We start from the raw sequence: 21,439 nt of genomic DNA on the forward strand, positions 1-21,439 counted from the left end.
TTTACAGTCAAAGATCAATGATCTACCTTCTTCTAATGATAAAATTACCTCATTTATTACACTTATAGAAATAAACCTCCTAGATTTCTACTGTAATTAACATTAATTAAGGTATGTTCTTTAGCAGAAAAGGACTACGCATACAGGTACAGTAGTAGAATATTTCTGGGAAGAATTTCCATCATACTTTTTTTCTATGCTGCCTCTTTAGCACAGAACATCTAGGAGACAAGACACAGAACAGTTTGTGATGCTCACTGGTTTTCCCATGTTAGTCAAAATAAAATCTTAAATATCCTCTTTCAGAGTGTAGTGAGATCACTCACTGTTCACAGAACATAACTTGAATAACATTCTGTTAAAAATATTTTTTAAAATTTGGAATTTTATATTGTGCCAGCTCATTTTCAGGGAAGAGACAAATTTAAACCATTGTCTTGATAAATATATAAAATCCAAAGCATTGAGGCAAAGTTGTACATGTTTTAATCCTCAGATTATTAATCTTTTATTATCTCCTTCCTTAAAATCAAAAACAGACTTGTTAATAGGCCTCTGAATAATTTCAGTGAAATTATTCACTAAATAAAGCAAATGGATTTATACAGTGAATATACTGGTTTGCAAGGATTTGAGATTTACCTAAGCATAAAAATTATAAAGAAATTATTATACCACTAGATTAATAATAAGGAATAAAGTATTCCCTATACAACTATGATTTATAATTACAGAATTATGCTCTAAATAGCAGAGTTTTCTATTTTTAATATTTGACAATAAATCATATAGGAAATTTTGCATCACTCTGTCCATGGAGTAGTGAGCTTTTATGCAGTTGCCTGTAGTAAGACAACTTAAAAGGTGGTATATGCTCAATGGTCTAGGGACAATGTTCCTTCACGTGAATATGGGGCACAGATGCTTGGGATTCATTCATGAAGACTCCCATTCACCAGACCTAAATGCAGGACCCTCACCTAGATGATTCTGGTGACCACACTTTGAGAAACTGCTTTACAGTCTGACTCATCCTCACAGACTCAGAAAGATGAAAATATTTAAGTGCAAGTATGGATCTATCTGTCTGGATCAGATGCATGTCATCCAAGTGGACAGAAAGCAATATACATAACAAAATGCTAAAGTATTTGTTAAAACAAAAACTGTAACTCATACAACACTGTACACTTAGGTCACGAAAGCAGGCAATTATAATCAGAAAGCTGCTTAGAAAATATAGACTCAAAGCAAGATAATCTATGGGATTCAAATAAAATGACATCAAGGTACAAACTGTTATTGATCTTACAAAGAAAAACCCTGTAAATTATGCAGAATTGTTACTTCCATCACAATTTTTATGAAAAAAATATGAATATATAGAAACTTACAAAGGACACAATAATCCTTCACATTTCTATCTCTCAGAATTAACAACTGTTAAAATTTAGTGTATTTCTTTCTTGAGTACTTGAATTCCTCGATACTCAAAGTTACATAATTTATGTTATACATATGATAAATGCATATATTGTCCCTTTGCTTATTTAACATTATAAAGTCACTGGTGAAAACCCTTTAGTCCCTTCTCTCATTTCTAGTATATTGCAAGTTGTTTTCTTGAGTCATGCATAAGCTGTCAGAAATAGTGTTCATTTATACAAAAGTACTCAGTGTCTGTTGCCTTACTGTCACTGTCAGCTGTTGACTCACTACACTGCTACTGTCCATTTAAAATGCATCCAGGGATATTGACAGCATGCTTACTCAGTATAGCAGCCAGAAGGATATTTTATGTTTGTAGATGCAAACAAATAACATGTGAGTAAAATATCACATAAAGATATTATAACTAAGTCATTCCAAACACATAAACATAAATAATAAGAATTAAGTGATTTTACAAATGGGGTCTGAAGCAGAGGGTTGCATGATTTGGCCAAGGTCTTGTCCATAGCAAATGGTGTCGTTAAGACTGAACCAGACTTCCTCTTGCAAGAGTTGTAACTAAATGCTGAACAATCATTGACAGAAAGACACTGGAACTCACCAAAAAAGACACCCCACATCCAGAGACAAAGCTGAAATGAGATGGTAGGAGGGGCACAATCACGTTAAAATCAAATCCCATAAATGCTGGGTGGGTGACTCACAAACTGGAGAACAGTTATGATGCAGAAGTCCACCTACTCAAGTGAGGGTTCTGAGCTCCACATTAGGCTTCCCAACCTGGGAGTCCAGCAACGGGAGGAGGAATCCCCAGAGAATCAGACTTTGAAAGCCAGCAGGATTTGATTGCAGGACCTCCACAGGACTGGGGGAAACAGAGACTCCACTCTTGGAGGGCACACAAAAAAATGTGCTCACCAGGACCCAGGGAGAAGGAGTAGTAACCCCATAGGAGACTGAACCAGACCTACCTGCTGGTGTTGGGGGGTTGCCTTCAGAGGTGGGGGGCGGGGGGGCAGCTGTGGCTCACCGAGGAGACGGGGCACTGGCAGCGGGGGTTCTGGGAAGTGCTCATTGGCGTGAACCCTCCCAGAGTCCACCATTGGCCCCACCAAAGAGCCTGTAAGCTCCAGTGTTAAGTAGCCTCAGGCCAAACAACCAACAAGGTGTGAACACAGCCCCAGCCATTAGCAGACAAGCAGATTAAAGTTTTACTGAGCTTTGCCCACCCAGCCCTACCCACCATCAATCCCTCCCATCAGGAAGCACCCAGGAGGCTCCTAGATAGCTTCCTCTACAAGAGGGCAGACAGCAGGATCAAGCAGTATCAGCAGTATTTCATCTTGTGGAACTGAAAATCACAGCCACAGAAAGACAGAGAAAATGAAAAAGCAGAGGACTGTGTACCAGATAAAGGGACAGGATAAAGCCCCAGAAAAACAACTAAATGAAGAGGAGATAGGCACCCTTCCAGAAAAAGAATTTAGAATAATGATGGTGAAGATGATCCAGGACTTTGAAAAAAGACTGGATGCAAAGATCGAAAAGTTTACCAAAGACCTAGAAGGAGCAAAGAGCAAACAAACAGAGATATGCAACATAATAACGGAAATGAACAATACACTAGAAGGAACCAATAGCAGATTAACTGAGGCAGAAGGGCGAATAAGTGACCTGGAAGACAGAATGGTAATAATCACTGATGCGGAAAAGAATAAAGAAAAAAGAATGAAAAGAACTGAAGACAGCCTAAGAGACCTCTGGGACAATGTTAAATGCACCAACATTCGCATTATAGGGGTCCCAGAAGGAGAAGAAAGAGAGAAAGGACCCGAGAAAATATTGGAAGAGATTATAGTTGAAAACTTCCCTAACATGGGAAAGGAAATAGCTACCCAAGTCCAGGAAGTGTAGAGAGTCCCAGGCAGGATAAACCCAAGGAGAAACATGCCAAGACATATAGTAGTCAAATTGACAAAAATTAAAGACAGAGAAAAGTTATTAAAAGCAGCATGGGAAAAACGACAAATAACATACAAGGGAACTCCCATAAGGTTAACAGCTGATTTCTCAGAAGAAACTCTGCAAGCCAGAAGGGAGTGGCATGATATATTTCAAGTGATGAAAGGGAAGAATCTACAGCCAAGAATACTCTACCCAGCAAGGATCTCATTGAGATTCAACAGAGAAATCAAAAGCTTTACAGACAAGCAACAGCTAGAGAATTCAGCACCACCAAAACAGCCCTACAACAAATGCTAAAGGAACTTATCTAAGCGGGAAACATAAGAGAAGAAAAGGACCTACAGAAACAAAAACAAAACAATTAAGAAAATGGTAATACAAATATACATATTGATAATTACCTTGAATTTAAATGGACTAAATGCACCAACCAAAAGACACCGACTGGCTGAATGGATACAAAAACAAGACCCATATATATGCTGTCTACAAGAGACCCACTTCAGACCTAGGGACACATACAGACGGAAAGTGAGGGGATGGAAAAAGATATTCCATGCAGATGAAAATCATAAGAAAGCTGGAGTAGCAATAGTCACATCAGATAAAATAGACTTTAAAATAAAAAATGTTACAAGAGACAAGAAAGGACATTACATAAGGATCAAAGGATCCATCTAAGAAGAGGAGATAACAATTATAAATGTATATGCACCCGATATAGGAACACCTCAATACATAAGGCAAATGCTAACAACTATGAAAGAGGAAATGCAAGGCAGAAATAGAGACACAGGTGTAGAGAAGAAACAGATGGACATCAATTGGGGGAAGCAGGGAGGGTTGGTGGGGGATGAATTGGGAGATTGGGATACCAAATTGTACACTCTAAATATATGCTGTTTATTGTCTGTTAACTGTATCTCAATAAAAGTTCTTAAAAAAAAGAATTAAGCAAATAGAAGAATTAGAAACATCACACCTCAAAAAGAAGCTTATGTTTTAAACAGAAAAAAGATTGATATATAAGAGGATATAAACTTTAGATGAAAGTATCAAAAATCTGGATACCTACTATGATTCTAAAATAAAAGCATAATAGCCTAAAATGAAGATAATTAAGAAAGGTTTTCTGGGAGAGGGGGATTTTGACCTAAATCATAGTGATCATGGGCAAAAATTGGTGAAGTAAAAAAGGGAGATATTCTTTGCTGAGAACAAAGCATACATAGTCACTAAAGCAGAAATGAACAACCTTGGTGTAGGCCACGTCACAAGACCACGTAGGCTATGGCTTGTGAGGTGAGAAGGAGATTTGAAAAATGGGTGCGCTGCTTAATAGACTTTAAAATAGACTTTAAAAACGATTTTCACAGATTAGCTTTTCCTTAACGGTATTTTATAAAACATTGGTGTTACTGCTATCTATTAGATATTAGATACTAATGCTACCTGCCTTCCCTCCAAAATAATAAACTATTCTACTTGGGCACTGCTACCTACTCTATGCCCTCATGGAAATTTATAGTATTACCTTATTTTAGTTTCTATGGGGCTGTGCAGCAAAGAAATGTCTTCACGTCTGTTCACTTAAGACACTGAACTTTATCATATGTGTTTTTTTTTTTTTTTTTTTGGTTCCATAAAATTTGCACAAGGTGGTAGGAGTGTGTATAGATTCTTGAACAAATTTTCATCATGGTAAAAATCATCCTTCAGAGTCTGGAACCTGGTGGAGGCAACATGTGGAGGTGGAGGGGAAAAGGGAATTGCGTCAGGAAATTGGCAGAGTGGCTAATGCCCTAGTGCAGGCGTGAGGCAATGAGGATGAGACCTGCATGGTACAGAGGAAATAAGAAAAAGTGCAATCTGCGAGACAAGGAGGCAAAGGAAAAGGACGTATTGACTGCTTGGATATAAAGTAATGAATAAAAGAGAGGGACAAAAATAGGCCCTTGTTAGTAAACTCTTACTAGCTTTTTCTCCTCATTGTCTTTAAAAGGCAGAAAGGAATTAAGAAGTCAGTGGGGACAAAAATAAAGTTCTATGAATGAATATGTAGATGCTATGCAGAATAAAAGAAGAGTTAAATTCAAAGAAAGTGGAATAGAGTTAAATAGTCAATCAAGAAGATGACCCATGAAAGTTGGGCCATCCATTACATATATATGTATACATATCTGCACTGTTTACATATATTTAAGTTCATCTTATCTATACTATACATATATAGTATATAGCATATATAGTCAACTTTCTGTATCCAAGGGTTTTGCATCTGCAGATTCAACCAACCACAGATCAAAAACATTCAGGAAAAAATACTACCAGAAAGTTTCAAAAAGCAAAGCGTAAATTTGCCACGTGCCCTGCAGCTATTTACAAATCATTTGTATTGTGTTAGGTAGAGATGATTCAAAGTACACAGGAGCCTGTGTGTTGGTTATATGCAAATACTATGCCATTTTATGTAAGGGACTTGAGCATCCACAAATTTTAGTATCCTTGGGGTGGTCCTGGAACCAATCCCCTATGGATACAAAGGGATGATTGCGTACACACATATGTTAATAGTATGTTTAATAGTATTTTTATGTTTTTGAACTGTGAGAACTGGAACTCAAAGAAAGGAGAATTTAATGTTGAGTTAAAGGACGTATAAACAGAAAAATATACATAAAATAAATATGGGAAACATATACTAAAATTTATAATTCATGAGTTTATGTTCATAGGAAAAAACGATGCTACAATTAATTTTTCTTCAAGCGTGTGATGCAACAAAACGAAAGAAAAAATAAATTCTCTATTCACTGCCTATACCAGCGTCCTGTGGAATGACACAGTAAGAGAAGTCAGGCGATAGTAATTTCAATCACTTTCAAGATTGATTTATTTTCAGTTGCAAGTTCAGTCTGGTGAAATGTGTTACAATGGCAGCTTGAGATTCTGGAAATAAAGTAGAACATGAGAAGCAGTAATTTAAAGTGTTCTACAGGTAGTCCTCTACCTTGACCAAGAGAGAATCACTACAGGCATTCAATTATTGGACTTTTTTTTTGTTTACACTAATGCTACTTAACTTGAATCTTGTCTGTAGAGTGAAGGGCCCTTTACGTAATTTTTATCTATGCCTTTGGTAGATAAAATGTATGGTGCATTGTCCTCCAGTAACAACAATGTGACATTGGGTCATTGTACCTATGGCACTGGGAAATGTGAGGTATTTATGTAGATGACATTATCAACAATGTGTAAAGAATTTTACCACTTTACAAAGTTCTCCACATTGTTATCTCATTTGGTGTTTAACAATAATATTATGTTTAAAATTACAAGCAATTGATTGAGTGCCTTCTCATCACTGTGCCAAGAGCTATGCAGCCATATGCTTTACAGCAGGATTTTTCAATCTTGGATCAAGGGTAGCATTCTGTGTTTGTAAGTTCAAACAGTACCATTTTAAAAATATTTCGATGTCATTTTGTTAAAAAACAATATGAACCTCTTCTGAATGATCTGAATGATCATCTTATAACTGAATACTGATACATTTCAGGTCCTGCTTTGAAATTTAAATTTTCAGTCACACATATTTACCAAGCGAGACCCTAAAGTAATAACATTGAATATTAAATGCAATGCTTCTCAGACTGAAGTCCAAAACTGAGACATCTGTAGATATATTCTTAGAATGCTGAATACTTGGGGTTCTTTTCTTCTTTCTATATATGTTATTTTTCTGAACATCTCAAATTTAGTAAAATAATTTCTGACCATAGCTGGTTTTGTATGATATTTTTTAAATGTCATATGAAAAAATGGTATAAAAAATATACAGGCGTCAGGGAAAATATTCCCAAGACTATAACTTGAGAAAGAAAATCAGATCTTATTCCTTAGGAATAGTGGGTTGTAGGGAACTTACTCTTTGATTAAGCCATGGAATCTTATCTATCCTCCTTCTAAAAGTAAAGAAAGTTCAGAAATGCCACAGGCAAAAGGTTAAGTTGCAAAAACTTAATTTTAGTTTTGCTTCAAGAATATGTAACTTTCTCCCATTAGCAGTTAACAATTGAGACTTTTGTACACATGAAATTAGCACAACATCGTAAATCAACTGTAGTCCAATATAAAGTAAAAATTAAAATAAATAAATAAAGATCACACTTTAAAAAAAAAAAGCCACAGGCTTCAGCAGGATGACCCCACCCCAGGCAGAGCAGAGATCGGACTGGAAAGAATCCTTAAAAGCTCATGAAATAGATTTCGTGTGCTTTGGTTGAGGCAGCTACAAGTACATTGTAAATGCCTGTGGGAACATTATGGAGCTGTAGGATAAATGGCATCGTGAGCAGGGAAAAAAAGAATTGGGCATATTATTTTCATAATATGTTTGGCTATTTCAATATCAAATGTATGTTGACAATAAATGTTATCTTTGTAACAGTTATGTTTACATGTCTTTCTCCCTCATTTTCTAAATATTTCTTGAAAACAGTAACATTTTCATTTGTCTTTTCACAAATTGGATATCTAAAGAATGTGCTGTTGGTGTTGATTAGGCACACACATATGTATTTTGTCCTTCTGTCATCAGTATGTTGTCAGAAAAACAGCATTATAAGTATACCCACAAATCGCATGATTTTTCAAAGAAATTCTTAATTATTTTCACTCTATTTTCTTCATGTGCCATATTTACCTTCAATCAGCAATAAATCGTATCAGTTGTAAGAACCACTAACTTTTGTGTTGTCACTGGCACAGCTAAATTAAAACTTCAAATGTCAATAGATGACTAACATAAAGTTAGGGATTTTGCTGACCTAGAGAGGCTTTCCCCAGCAGAAAGATGTGGCTTTTCATTGGGATTGTGTAAGATGTCAATATGTATATAACGTTACACACTAATGTTATCATTGAAATGGTTTTTATTCATTCAGTGTATGCAAATGTGTATATATATATATACACACACCAATCTTTCACCATTCAATGTCCAATATTGTAAGATACAGCAGTGATTAAAAGACTGATAAGGAGTCTGCATTCATGGATTTTCAGTTCTAATGGAGTAACAGACAATAAGAATATAAATAGACAAATGAAATAAGGCAGATAGTGATATATGCATAGAGAAATAAGACAGAGAAATGTGATAGAGACCGACTGTGATAGTGTACAACAATACACAGAGGACTTAGCAAAGTCTCTCATGCGGTGATGGACTTAGCAAAGTCTCTCATGAGGTGATATCCGTGCTAAGATCTGAATGACAAAAAGTTGTCAGCCATGTGAAAATCTGGAGGAAGTGCCCTCCAGGGAGAAGCAAGTGTAGAGGCCGTGATGACAGAATAAGCTTGGTTTATTTGCAGAACTGAGAGAAAGGGAGTGTGGCTAGAGAATAGAATGAGGGGGGAGAGGGCTGGGAGAAGAGATTAGAAAGGAAGCCAGGGCCGTATCTTTCTATCTTTAGCAATAATTTCCTTGTCTCTTGTGCTAGGTTGGAGGCCTCCAGAGAGAAAACAGTTATATGGAACTAATGATGTAAGAATATTCTTAGGTATTCTAGATAACGAGTTATTTTTATTTTTATTAATTTTCCACAAATGTGGCTATCATATCTATCCATTTTAGAAATTTTAGAAAATACAAGAAAGTGTAAAAGCTCAAAATAATCTTAAATTCCAAACCTATAAGTAACTACTATGACGATTTCCTTCTTATTTTTACATTTCCTAGGTATTGAGTAGAGATCAACAAACTCTTTCCATAAAGACCTAAAGAGTAAATATTTTCGGCTTCATGGGTCATATGATTCCTGTCATGACTACTCAGCTCTGCTGTTGTATCTGAAATCAGCCAAAGACAAATATAAATGAAGGGTCATAACTGTGTTTCAAGTAAAGTTTTATTTATGGACACCTTAATTTGAATTTCATAGTTTTCATGTGTCACCAAATATTATTCAACCATGTAAATATTCTAAAGAGCATTCTTAGCTGGCTAGTTATACAAAAACAGGCAGCCAGCCAGCCAGATTTGACAAGGGCCATATTGAGCCAGCCCTTAGTTTAGACTCGTAGATGTAGAGGTAGCTATATCCATCTGCCTACATATATATGCACAGTATAAACACTTAATTTTAAAAATCAGGACCAAAAGATATTACCTGTTTTAGAAACTTTTAATTCTCACTAATTTTTGTCGCATTCTATGGCAGGTGAAAGGAATACATTTCCTACCTCTTTAGCAGTTACCCAAAACCATATGGCTAGTTGAGTTTACTGGATGAGGTACTGAAGATTGGGTGTGTACCCTGATGTCTCAGATTGAGCTGGCAGGGCCACCACATAAAAGTAGATGAGGCCCTGGGTCACCACTTGCACAGCAGATGTTGCATGAATGAGAAATGAATCTTTATGCTTTAAGCCTTTGAGCTTTTGATATGTTATTGCAGCAGATCCTAATCTAATACAATGTTATTCGTATCTGACTTTTAGCCTTTAATAATGTATTCTGAAAAATCACCTTTGAAAATAGCATGTTTATGGCAATATAATAGTTAATTATATGAGTCCACTATAACGTGCATAACCAATTACTTAATTACTTTTCAGACTTAAGTTTTTTTCTGATTTTTGCCCAATATGAAATCAGCTGTAGTAAAAAAGATTGGTAGGTAAATATTTATATTTTACTGTTTTTTATTTATGAATTCTGGAAATGTAGGCATTAAGATAAAGTGCAGAATATTTTAAGGACCATTGATGTATATTCACAAATTGGTCATCATACAGTTTGTGACATTTAAGACTTGTTGGCCACACATGTTCTATAATTATTTTATTATCATTCGTCAGTATGGTTTTTCAAATCTTGCTTGGTTATATAAGGAGATAGTATTTCTTTGTACTAGTTTGCATTTCTTAGCCAGGAAGGTTGAAATCTTTCCATATTTTTATTGGTCACAAGTTTCCTTTTTTGTTAATAGTTTGTTCAGGTCCTTTGCTCTATCTTCTACTGAGGTATTTGTCTGTTTCTTACTGATTGATAATATTATTTTTAATCAATAATGTTATTTTATTTACCCCTTGACATGTCTGCTGCAATAATTATTCTAGGTTTTCATTTGTCTGTGATTTTACTTAATGTGGTATATTGTCCCCATGTATGTAGATTTTTTTAACCTGGTTTAAGTCTGTAAGTCTCTTTTTATGATTTCTTCATTCACTTTTACACTTATAATATTATTCCTTATCTCAGGACAGATTCATCTCTGCTAGTATTTTTTTCTAGTGCTTTTGTAGTTTTATGTTTGCCATTTGTGGGAGGCAGAATATGGCCTCCCAAAGGTGTCCACATCTTAATCCACAGACCTGTGAATATGTTATCTTAGATGGCAAAAGGGACTTTGCAGATGTGAAAAAGTTAAGAATATTGAAATAGGGAGATTATCTGGATTATCCAGGTGGGACCAATGTAACCACAAGGGTCCTCATAAGAGAGAGAGAGGAGACAGGAGATTCGGAGTATGGAAAAGAGATGTGATGATGGAAACAGAGGTCATAGTGATGTGGCCACTAATCAAAGAATGCAGGCAGCCTCCAGAAGCTGGAAAAGGCAAGGAGCAAATTCTCCTCTAGAGCTTGCAAAAGGATGCAACTCTACTGACACCTCAGTTTTCTCTTTATAAGGTCTATTTCAGATTTCTAACCCCCAGAACTGAAAGATAATAAGTCTGTGTGGTAACTTGTTACAGCAGCAGTGGGAAACTAATACAGCATTTAATCCACTTAGAAGTTATTTTTTTATAAATACAAAAATAAGAGTTATCTGTATAAGAGCAAGAAAACAAGAAGGGTTTCAGAAATAGCTTATGTACATATGAAAAGCAAAGGACTCTCTAAAAAGCTATGAGTGTCTGTTAAAGGTATGTTTTTAGTAAGAAATACAATAAGAATTTTGAGGTTCTGGGGTATCTATACTCTGTAGCCCAGTTAGACTGGTTCAGGGACTTTAATCTCAGTGATATATAGCAAAGAAAGAGACAGGTACCTAGAGAACCCTTGCCAGGTAAATTTAAGTCCCAACTTGTTCCCAACAGAAGTTCTACTTCAGGATAAAGTACTCTCAACTGGGGCCATTATGAAGGTGATCTGCTGACTCCCGGCCCTCTGGAATCCTTCCTTTATCCTTCTGACTATCAGCTTTTTATTTCTACCAAAGTTTACTTACAAAAGGATCTAGAAACACTAGCTAAAAGCAGAGAATTCTAGAAATATGTTTCAAAGCTCAATTTTATTATTTTGTGATATCTGATAACAACATTGGAAGTTCTAGAGGTTACTCTTAATGGTTTGGTGTCTGTACTTTTCAACTTTCTTAACTATTTGAATGTGGTCTTTCTCTCTTCAGTTTCAAGGTGTGTGTGTGTGTGTGCGTGTGTGTGTGGTGTGTGTGTGTGTTTTGTGCCCATTCTCCTCTTACCTATGGTCCCCAATTAATTGAAATATTCTTCTCAGCAATGGAGCTCTTTGCAGTGGTTAAGTGGAGTTCTAGAGTCAGACTGCCTTGTTTGAATCTTCTTCTATCACTTAGTCTGTGACCTTAGCAAAATATTGACCCTCTCTGAACCTCAATTTCCTCTTCTATAAAATAGAGACCATAATAGGAACTACCTCATAATTTGAAAAAAAAATAATTTGAAAATAATAAGTGTAAAATATTTGGACAGTGTCAAATGCAAAGTTCACACTCAAAGAATTTTGGTTATTTATTCTTCTTTTCTCCTCATAACCATTTCAAACCTTATCTACCCTTCAGTGCCCAAACTGACCATAATTCAAAATTTACTTCTGGCTACCACACATCATAACACTCCTTTCCTTGGAATGTGTATAAGCTACTGTATTAAAAGTCACATATTTTTACCTCATTGGATTCATAACAATATACTGCTTACTTTTTATTTTTTTACATCTTTTTATTTAACAAATGTATGTTCAATAACAAGCAATTGTTGGAATGTATATCACTCAGTGTCATTATATGTAAAGTGGGGATATTAATAGTATTTACAGGTGTATTGTGAAAACTAAATGAGTTTATGTATGTAAAATGCTAGGAACAAAGCCTGGCACGTGGAAAGGCTAAATAAATGTTATTTTTTTTTACTAGAAGTATTACATGCAAAAAACTATAAAATCATTTAACATTATAAAAAGACTACACACTTCTTAAGAAGCCCTCTTGCCTATGCCTTATTTATAGCACATTGTAAGCTTTCAGTAGATATCAAGTCAATGAATGTGAAATGCAAAGATGGATGTTGCAAAATTAATATTTGGATATAGAGTCATTTCAGGGAAATTTTGAGGTGTGATTGGACATATGAATGTATATATATTTCAAGAGGAAAAAAAAAGAATGGGGGATGTAGAAGCACCCTGTTTTTACCTGCATATAACCAATGGACAGGATTTTGGCTTCCTGCCCATAAAGGTGATAAAGATAAGGGCAATAAAAGCCACAGCAAGTGGTCTATACAAGAAATAGCTAGAAATGATCTGAAATGGCAGAGGAGTGCAGGGTGTTTATTTGCACACCCATGTGAACACTCTGCAACAAATTCAATAAAAAGGAAGATGTGACAGAGTTGATAGGATTTGTGTGTAAGAAGGAATTTAGCTTGTAAAATATGAAAGAAGTTCCCTTTTCTCACAATGCCATGGAAAAGCAGAAATTTCTCATAAACTGAGAAATTTGGCAGAAGTATAATTTGGGAAGAGGCCGGAAAGGAAGTTTTGTGCGATAACAAAGGATATCTCTGAAGTGCATGCTAATTATCAGTGCCCAGCTATTTTTAGGTGAAGTTTCCTCTGGAAATTCTGTTCCTTTCTAGATATATCTGCCAGTCAGAAGGAAATAAAAAAGAGAGCAATCCAGCCTTTGGGAAGTTCCCGTTCTTACATATTCCAGGATACATACATTCTCTTGTGTTGTGAGATTCTTCATCAGAGTGTGTTATTTTCAATATCAGTCATTCTTTCATTAGTTCAACAAGCATTTATTCAACAAACATTGATTGAGCATTCTTTTATGACAGGATTGTGCTAGATATCCTGGGAATGTGTTTGTGACAAATAATAATGATAATAATAGTAGTAGTTATAGTACACTTTATAGAAAACTTACAGAGTATTTACTGTGAGTCACACTGGGGATTGTTCTACATTTGATTCTCACAAACAAAAAACTATGAAACAAGTAGCAATAATACCCGTGATTTACAGATGAATAAATGAGGCACGCAGAGGTGTGTGACTTTCCCGAGTCTGTAAACTTGTAAATGTCACAGTGGGCACAACTTCAGTCTGTCCCCTTAGCCACCATGCTGAAGATGCCTCTGAGATGATCTTGTGCTCTCAGAAAACTTTCAGACTGGCACATTGTTAATATAAACAATTTATACTTATAATTATAAATAGTTATAGTAAAATGTGACCAGAGCTGTATGGGGGCACATAGCGGAAGTGTCCAACCCAGGGAATCAGAACAGGGAAGAGCTCATGTAAACTGAAGCCTGATGCAGAAAGGGAACTAATTGGATGTTGGGAGGTCCAAAAGTTCCAGGAAAAGGAACCATTATGACGTTCCCAAGGTAAGGGAGGGTAAGATCTGGTTCATTTAAGAAATGACGTGAACTTCACTCGACCTGGAGGAAGAGATGAGGAGGATGAGCCAGATGATTTAAGAAAAGAGTCAAGATGCTAGAGCTGCAGATTCTGTCCTTTTTGCATACGTCTTGCCAAAGAGATGATGTGTGACTCACCTTCCAAAGCCCAACTTATAATAAAAAGTGCATGTATATTTGAGTGGGCTACTGCTTTGCCAGGCAGAACCATTTCAGGCAGATTTAATGGGAAACCTGCTTCTCTGCCTCAGCGCTTTGCCTTCTGGCAAATTCTCCTGCCTGACTTCTATTAAAATCATTAGCAGACAATCTTTTCTTTGAAAAGAGTCTAGAAAGGTTTTTGTAGGATGATTTTAGAGCTAAAGAAATTAACTTATAATGGTAAGTAGAGGATGAGATGTTAGAACAGGAAGAACTCATAGAGGATTGATTAAGGGAGTGAAGCTTGGATGCCCTTTTAAGATGTCAGAGAGTGACTGGAAAGTTAAAAGTGATGTGAAGAATGATTTTAAAAAGGACTGAATAAAGCCAAGGCTTTCAAGAAGAAAGTCAATATTCCATAAGGCTATAGAAACATTTGGTGGAGAGAGCAAGAGTATAAAAACAAAAAAGAGCAAATTAAAGCTAAAATAGCAAAATTAAAAAGTACAGGTGAGAGAAATTGTCTGTCCCATCAAGGTAAAAAAGCATAAACAAAATGTCAGACAAGAATAAAACAGAAAACAGAATATGAAAAGAAGGTTCAGATTGCTTTTAAGATATTAAAAATAGACAATAAGATGATACAGAAGGAGAAGTTAAAAATCAAGGAGATGTCCTTTGAGAAAGAATATTAGAAGTCAGATAAAAGAGAAGTAATGTGTGCCAATGCCAAGAAATTAATCAAGAGGTTAAAAATTATTCTACAGCAAACAAATCAACTCAAAAATTGTGCAGTGATTAAGGTAGAATTTGATATTTCTCTTGGGGTTGATAATTGATGGTTTTCTGCTGAATTTTTCAGCTTTTTAAAAAAGAAATCTAAAAAAGCTTTGTATTAAAGGTATATGAATAAAAAGTGAAAAGGCCAGTACAAAGGAAACTACCAATAATAATTATTAGGGAGAGAGGAAAAGCATTAGACTCTAGAGACCACTAACCTTACTGAACACGGATCACAAGACTTACGTAGACATCTTGCTGCAAGGGTTGGCAAGCTTAGCAGAAGGCAGGACACACAGGGCAAATGATATGCCAGACATTCAAGAATAGCTGATTGTGAATTTCAGAGGCAATCTGAAACAGTCCAAAAATAGAGAGGTGGGAAAATTATTAATTAGTTTATTAAAAATCTGGTTTTGATGGTTAACTATAATTCTTTCTTTAACTCTGGATCCAAAATATCATTTGCCAGATAAGCTGCTGATTAAAGTGAGGATGTTATATATCAAAGTGATCCACATTATAATGCTCAATGGGTGGGGGAAGAAATAAATTAATGTGACAAGAAGAGTGAGGCAAGTCTACCTACATGGTCCTTTATTTTCATGTGTTCTCTGTAGACCCTCTCAAAAGACAACAGAAACAAATAAACGAGAGAGAAAGCAAATAAAAATGATTTTAAAAAGAGATGCAAGCCTAGGTACCTTATGCAGGTAATATCCTCTTGACAATGGCAGACAAACCAAAGAAGAGAATGTTTAAAATCTATAAAGGTACTCCCAGAAAGCTGAAGCAAGAGGCACAGTGCTATAAAATGAGGCAAAGAGAGATGTGATAATGAAGATATCAAAGTGCAAGCTGGACCACTGGCAATGCTTGATCTGCTTTGGAGAGGTGGAAGATGCAAAATGACATTAGGGCAATGAAAATAACAGCACAGAAGATAAAAATAAACATAGGGGATTTGGAAGTATTAGGACGCAGGATACATATAATTAAGCTGTGCCAAGTGCCAAATCGTATTTGCACATTACAGCTCCCACGAACTGCATGCGGCTCCTTCATTGATGAGTCATTTTAACATCCTCATAGAACGAGGGCAAAAAAAACTTGACGGGAGGCTCTTTATTTCTCACGAGAGGATGAAATGATCAATGTCAGAGTATTTTATCAGTCAACATTTTTGTCTTTCAAATACATGAAGGCAGAAGGTGGCAAAAAATGGGGAGAGATGATGAAGCACAAGCGGCACAGCGGGAAAGCACCAGATTTGGCAGGCTCGGAGCTCCTTTGACATCAGGCTTTAAAATCATCAGCTGTAAGGCTGGACCAGTTGCCCAAATGGAATCTGTTTTCCTTTCACATGTAAAATGAGTAAAACAGTTGTACATCAGTATCCCATGGTTATAGTGGAAATTAAATGGGGTCTTTATGTATAAAGTACATAATGCATGGGTGCTCAAATACTGCGGTAGATTTTAGTAGAGGTAGCAGTTTTAGATCTAAAGGCTCAGAGAGGCAGGGTTGGGGGAAGAGGGAAGACAACGTTTAGGTCCTCTACATCATGGGTCTGCACTCCCGGATTCAACCAACCACAGATCCTCTGGTGGCTGGATCCGCAGCGGTGGACCCGTGGACAGGGAAGGTTGACTGTACTGCGTCATTTTATTTAAGGGACTTAAGCATCCCTGGATTTTGGTATCTGCAGGGGTTTCAGGAACCAATCTCCTGTGGATACCAAGGGAGACTGTAATAAACAAATTTGAAGAATTGGAAATGGTGAGTTTTAGAAATGTTTCCATGTAGCTACTAGAAATCATGGTAATATGGAATGTTTTGCCAAAAGAAAAAGACAAAAACCAAAAAACACCCCCTACGCATGAGAAATGTGAGAAGAGGAGACAAAGCAACCTGACAAGAAGGAAGGCATTTGGAGCCACTGGGCTATGGAGGAGGAGGGAGATGGGATGACATCCAGTCAGATCTACAGTGTTTGTGGGGCATTGTTCAAAGCGAATAGCAAAGAGAGCAAACAAAGGTGGGAAATGCTCTTGAGGGGGAACAGAAAGAGTGGAATATTATTCATGCATTCATTTATTCATTTATTTATAGATTTGATGACTATTTACTGTGCTAGGCATTAAGAAATAATTAAAAGAAGAACCAACAGGGAAAAGAAAAAATAAATGACCTAGAAAAAGAGACTGGTGAGCGCCACACACATTTGTTGGCCTTGTATTCAATTGTGATATGTTTGATGGTGACTGCGGCAGGATAAGAGTCTACCGCAAGACAATTAGGGCGCTACGGATTTGTCACGGCCTCATGTGAAAATGCCTGATCTGATTTTCACGAATTTGAGAGATTTTCAAGAGTCTGATGCAGCCCATGAGTTGCCCTTGGGGGATAGGAAGGGAGGTGGGCTTCACAGAGGTTTTGGATTTGCCTTTGAGCTGCTTTGCATAACCACAATTCATCACCCTGGAAGAGGAGGAGGAGCAGAAAGGCATGAATTTAACAAAGGTCAGTGCTCTTTCTGAAGTGTCCGAGAGGCCAACTTACTGTGAATCATACGTAAATAAACTTTAAACAAGTCACCTTATGGTACCTGTAAAAGAACTTTGAAAGATATAAATCATGGAAATTATAAGAGATTATTATTTGCTACTGGCCTATGAGCCACACAAGGGTCTGGCTTTTTCATATTCATCTGGGTGTATGTAGCCAATACCGAGCACAGTGCCTGGCCCACAAATGGCGTTTAATACTTTCAGAATTTAACTTTTCTTAAGTGTTTGCTTGTGTTTCAGTGACCCCATTTATTTATGCCTTGGTACCATCCTTAGTGTATTTCACAGATGCTAAGCTAACAAATTGATAAATTGGTAATAATACATTAAATACATTAAATCTCAGGGTGTTCTTTTAAAGATATTTCTGGGGAGGGGATAGTGAAACCATCTTTTCTCAGACCTTTCTCGAATAGAAACATTAAGCAAATTTTCTCAAAATTAAAAAAAAAATTGATTGCACAAAATAGTAACTTGTCAACCAGACAGCAAAGTAGAGCTAATCAAGTTAAATGCTGCTTTAAAGATTTCTTCCCACTGCAGCAAAACTAAACAAGAAAAAATAAAACAAATATTACTGTATTTAAGAAATATTCACAATGTCAAGATGACATACAGTTTCTGTAGTTATAATGTTGCTATCACTCAGCTAGTGGCTGAATAAATTAGAAACAGCACAATATTATCCATTTTAAAAAAAAACCCTACACAACATGTTGCCAAGATACTGAGCTTTTATCATCTCTAAAGCTTGTTCTCCTGGTTACTTTTGTTCTGTCTACTCTATGTGACAATGTTTGTTGCTATAGTTAAATCCAATTTTCATTTTTAGTGCGGTTGCATGCTGCTGAGATGCACAAAAGGCTAACAACACTGTCTTTAGGATAAATTTCTCTAACATGGTGCAACTGAAGTTTATTTCCCATAGTAATTTTTAAAAGTCTAAATGGCATCAGGATTGCTTAGCTTGTGCTAAGACTTTTTCAGACAAAATATATTCTCACTTATCTGGCAATAGTGCTATGGGTAGAATTCTCCTTTGCACCCTCATGTATTTTTATATAATGTGAAATACTGACTGCATACTGAAGTGCTGCCTGGTAGGATTTAATATTTAGAAGATCTTATCTTCATAGGCTTAATCTTTTATCATGGGTTTTATAACCCTGATATAAAAGGGTTTTAAAACTCTGATATTACTTTTTACATATTCAAGGAACTTATAGCATAAACACAGAAGGACACAGACCAATAAATTGTGATGGTTATGTCTCGGAAGTGGAATTGGCAGGGAAAAAGGGAAACTTTTTATTATTTATATATTTATATATAGTGCATTGTGAGATAAATTTATATGTAATTCTGTGGCATAAATATATATATGTATATGTCTCTATAGATAATTCAGATCAGATGTGCTTTTCTATGCTTCCAAAATTTTCTCTAATAAATTGCTGTTTTCATTCCAGGAAAAAAACAAACAAATAATACATTTCAAAAATACAGTTTGAAACTGGTATAATTGAGGTCTAAGTTGCTCTGGAGATAAATCCACCAATATTGAAAGAGAGAATGCAAGGAATATTTCTCAAAGAAAGTAATATCTCAGCTAAAAGCTGACATCATTTCTCAGCGCTTTGCATCCTTCTAACCCACATGCCATTTGCTGTTTCCTATCTTCATGCCTTTCTTTCTTCCAAACTGCCATTAGAAAATATTCGCTTTGTATTGTTATACTTTCCATCATCTTTCAAGCTTCAGTTCACAAGACATATGTCCATCGTTCTTTCATGAGACAACTGGAAATGTCTTTTTTTTTTTTTTGAAGACTACCCTGAGTATTCACATCCTATTATTAAATCCTGCACTTAGTTTTAAAAAGAATCAACTGCAAAAATTTCAGGTTAGTATTTGTGTGCCAAAATTGCAATGCAGCTGTCAAAACTTAATGCATCAGTGGGCTACTTCTTAGGTAAACTTCATAGAATTGCAGGGCCTAGACCAAGAAAGATAATGGTGTCATTGGGCCCTAAGAGTTTAGAATTACTTTTGAAGTATTATAACTAAGCGTCACAATGGTGTATTCAAACATTCATATGAGGTACCCAAATATTAATAATATGGAACTCTGAAGACAATGGGAATATTTAACCTGAAAAAAAAGAGAATTGAGATATATGATCACTTTTTTCATGTATTTAAAAGATTTTCATGTGAAAGAGAGAATAGAAATGTTATTTGTGTTTCCAAAAAGAAAGTGCTAGGACCAGTAGGAGGAATTGATAAAAGATGCGGTTTCAGTTCAAAATGAGGAAGAACTTTCTAATAATTAGAGATAATGTAAAAGGAAAATTATTCTGACACTTGTTAAAATGGTAGGGAAGACTTTATTCAAGACTATTACAACAGGGGAAAGAGATTGGGCTCAACTCCAAATATAGCAAAGACAGCTGAGGATTTATAGCCAATGAGTAGAGTGAGGGGCGTCAGGAATAGGGGGATTCTTACTAAATGTACTTAACAGGACTTTTACTAAAGACAGGCCAGAGAGATTACATATCATGAATGGGGATGAGAAATTTGATCAGCTATCAAGAGCGATCAGATATCAAGGGTGGGAGATTCTAACTAAACGGACTTAGCAGAATTTTTGCTAAAGACTGGAATTGGCAAGGATGGACACAGAGACCTAGTTGAGAAGAGGGGTTAAAGGACCCTAACTAAAATTTAGTCAAGGAGAGCGTCTCTCATTAATAGTAATACTAGTAACAGTAATAATATTTTTGTAATAAGTGATGAAATGAAGTAACCTTCCCAAGGCCACTCAGCTCGTGAGCAGGAATTCAAACTCAGATGGGTACAACTCTGGAGTTTCAACTGTAAACCATGGTACTCCTCCACCTCTTTATTAGAAGAACCTGCTTTATAAGATGGAGAGCTTCTTCTCAGGATTAATCTTCTGCTACAGGTTATTTAATCAATGATATTAAAGAAGAATTCCTGAATTGGATAGAAGGCGAAGTGATTGCTGAGGTCTCTTCTAACTTTAAGTGTCTAGTTTTGTGATTTTACTCTGATGATTGTTGTGATTTTCACTCTGAGCTACAAGGAACCTTAAAGCAATCTAACGTTTCTCCCCACTTGCCAAAACTTATTTCTTGTCTTTTTTATAATAGCCATTCTAACAGGTGTGAGACAATAGCTCATTGTGGGCAGCAGGGTGACTATAGTTAACAATACTGTATTGCACATTGGAAAATTGCTAAGAGAGTAGATCTTAAAAGTTCTCATTATGAGAAAAATATTGTTATTTGTGTGATGAGGAATATTAACTAGACTTATTGTGATGATCATTTTGTAATATATACATTTTTAGAATCATTATGCTGTACACCTGCAACTACTGTAATGTTTTATGTCAATTCTATCTCAGTTTTAAAAATCAGTGCATATATACAAATCTAAAAAAATCTAACTTAACATTCTCATTTTAGAAATGATAAAACTGAAACTAAGAAACATTAGTTGAAATGTTCATGATAACATAGTAGGTTTGTGACAGAGCAGAGAGTAGGGAAAGTCTACTGACTCGTGGGTCTGAGATCATGCTTGTTTACTATTTTGTAATGGTCTAATCCATACCCCAAACATTTCATTGACTAGTTTTCCTTGAACAGTATTTTTTTACCCTTGCACGAGGAAGTGCGGTGACTGCCTAACACATCCAGTACAAAGGCTGCTTGACTTTCACGATCCTCAGAAGTCTGGTCTTTAACTGCCTACGAAGGAGATGAATTTTGTTCAATGTTTGGGGAAAAAAGTAATCTGATTG

This window comes from Hippopotamus amphibius, chromosome 3 (genome assembly GCF_030028045.1).
Source record: "Hippopotamus amphibius kiboko isolate mHipAmp2 chromosome 3, mHipAmp2.hap2, whole genome shotgun sequence".
Classification (NCBI taxonomy): Eukaryota; Metazoa; Chordata; class Mammalia; order Artiodactyla; family Hippopotamidae; genus Hippopotamus; species Hippopotamus amphibius.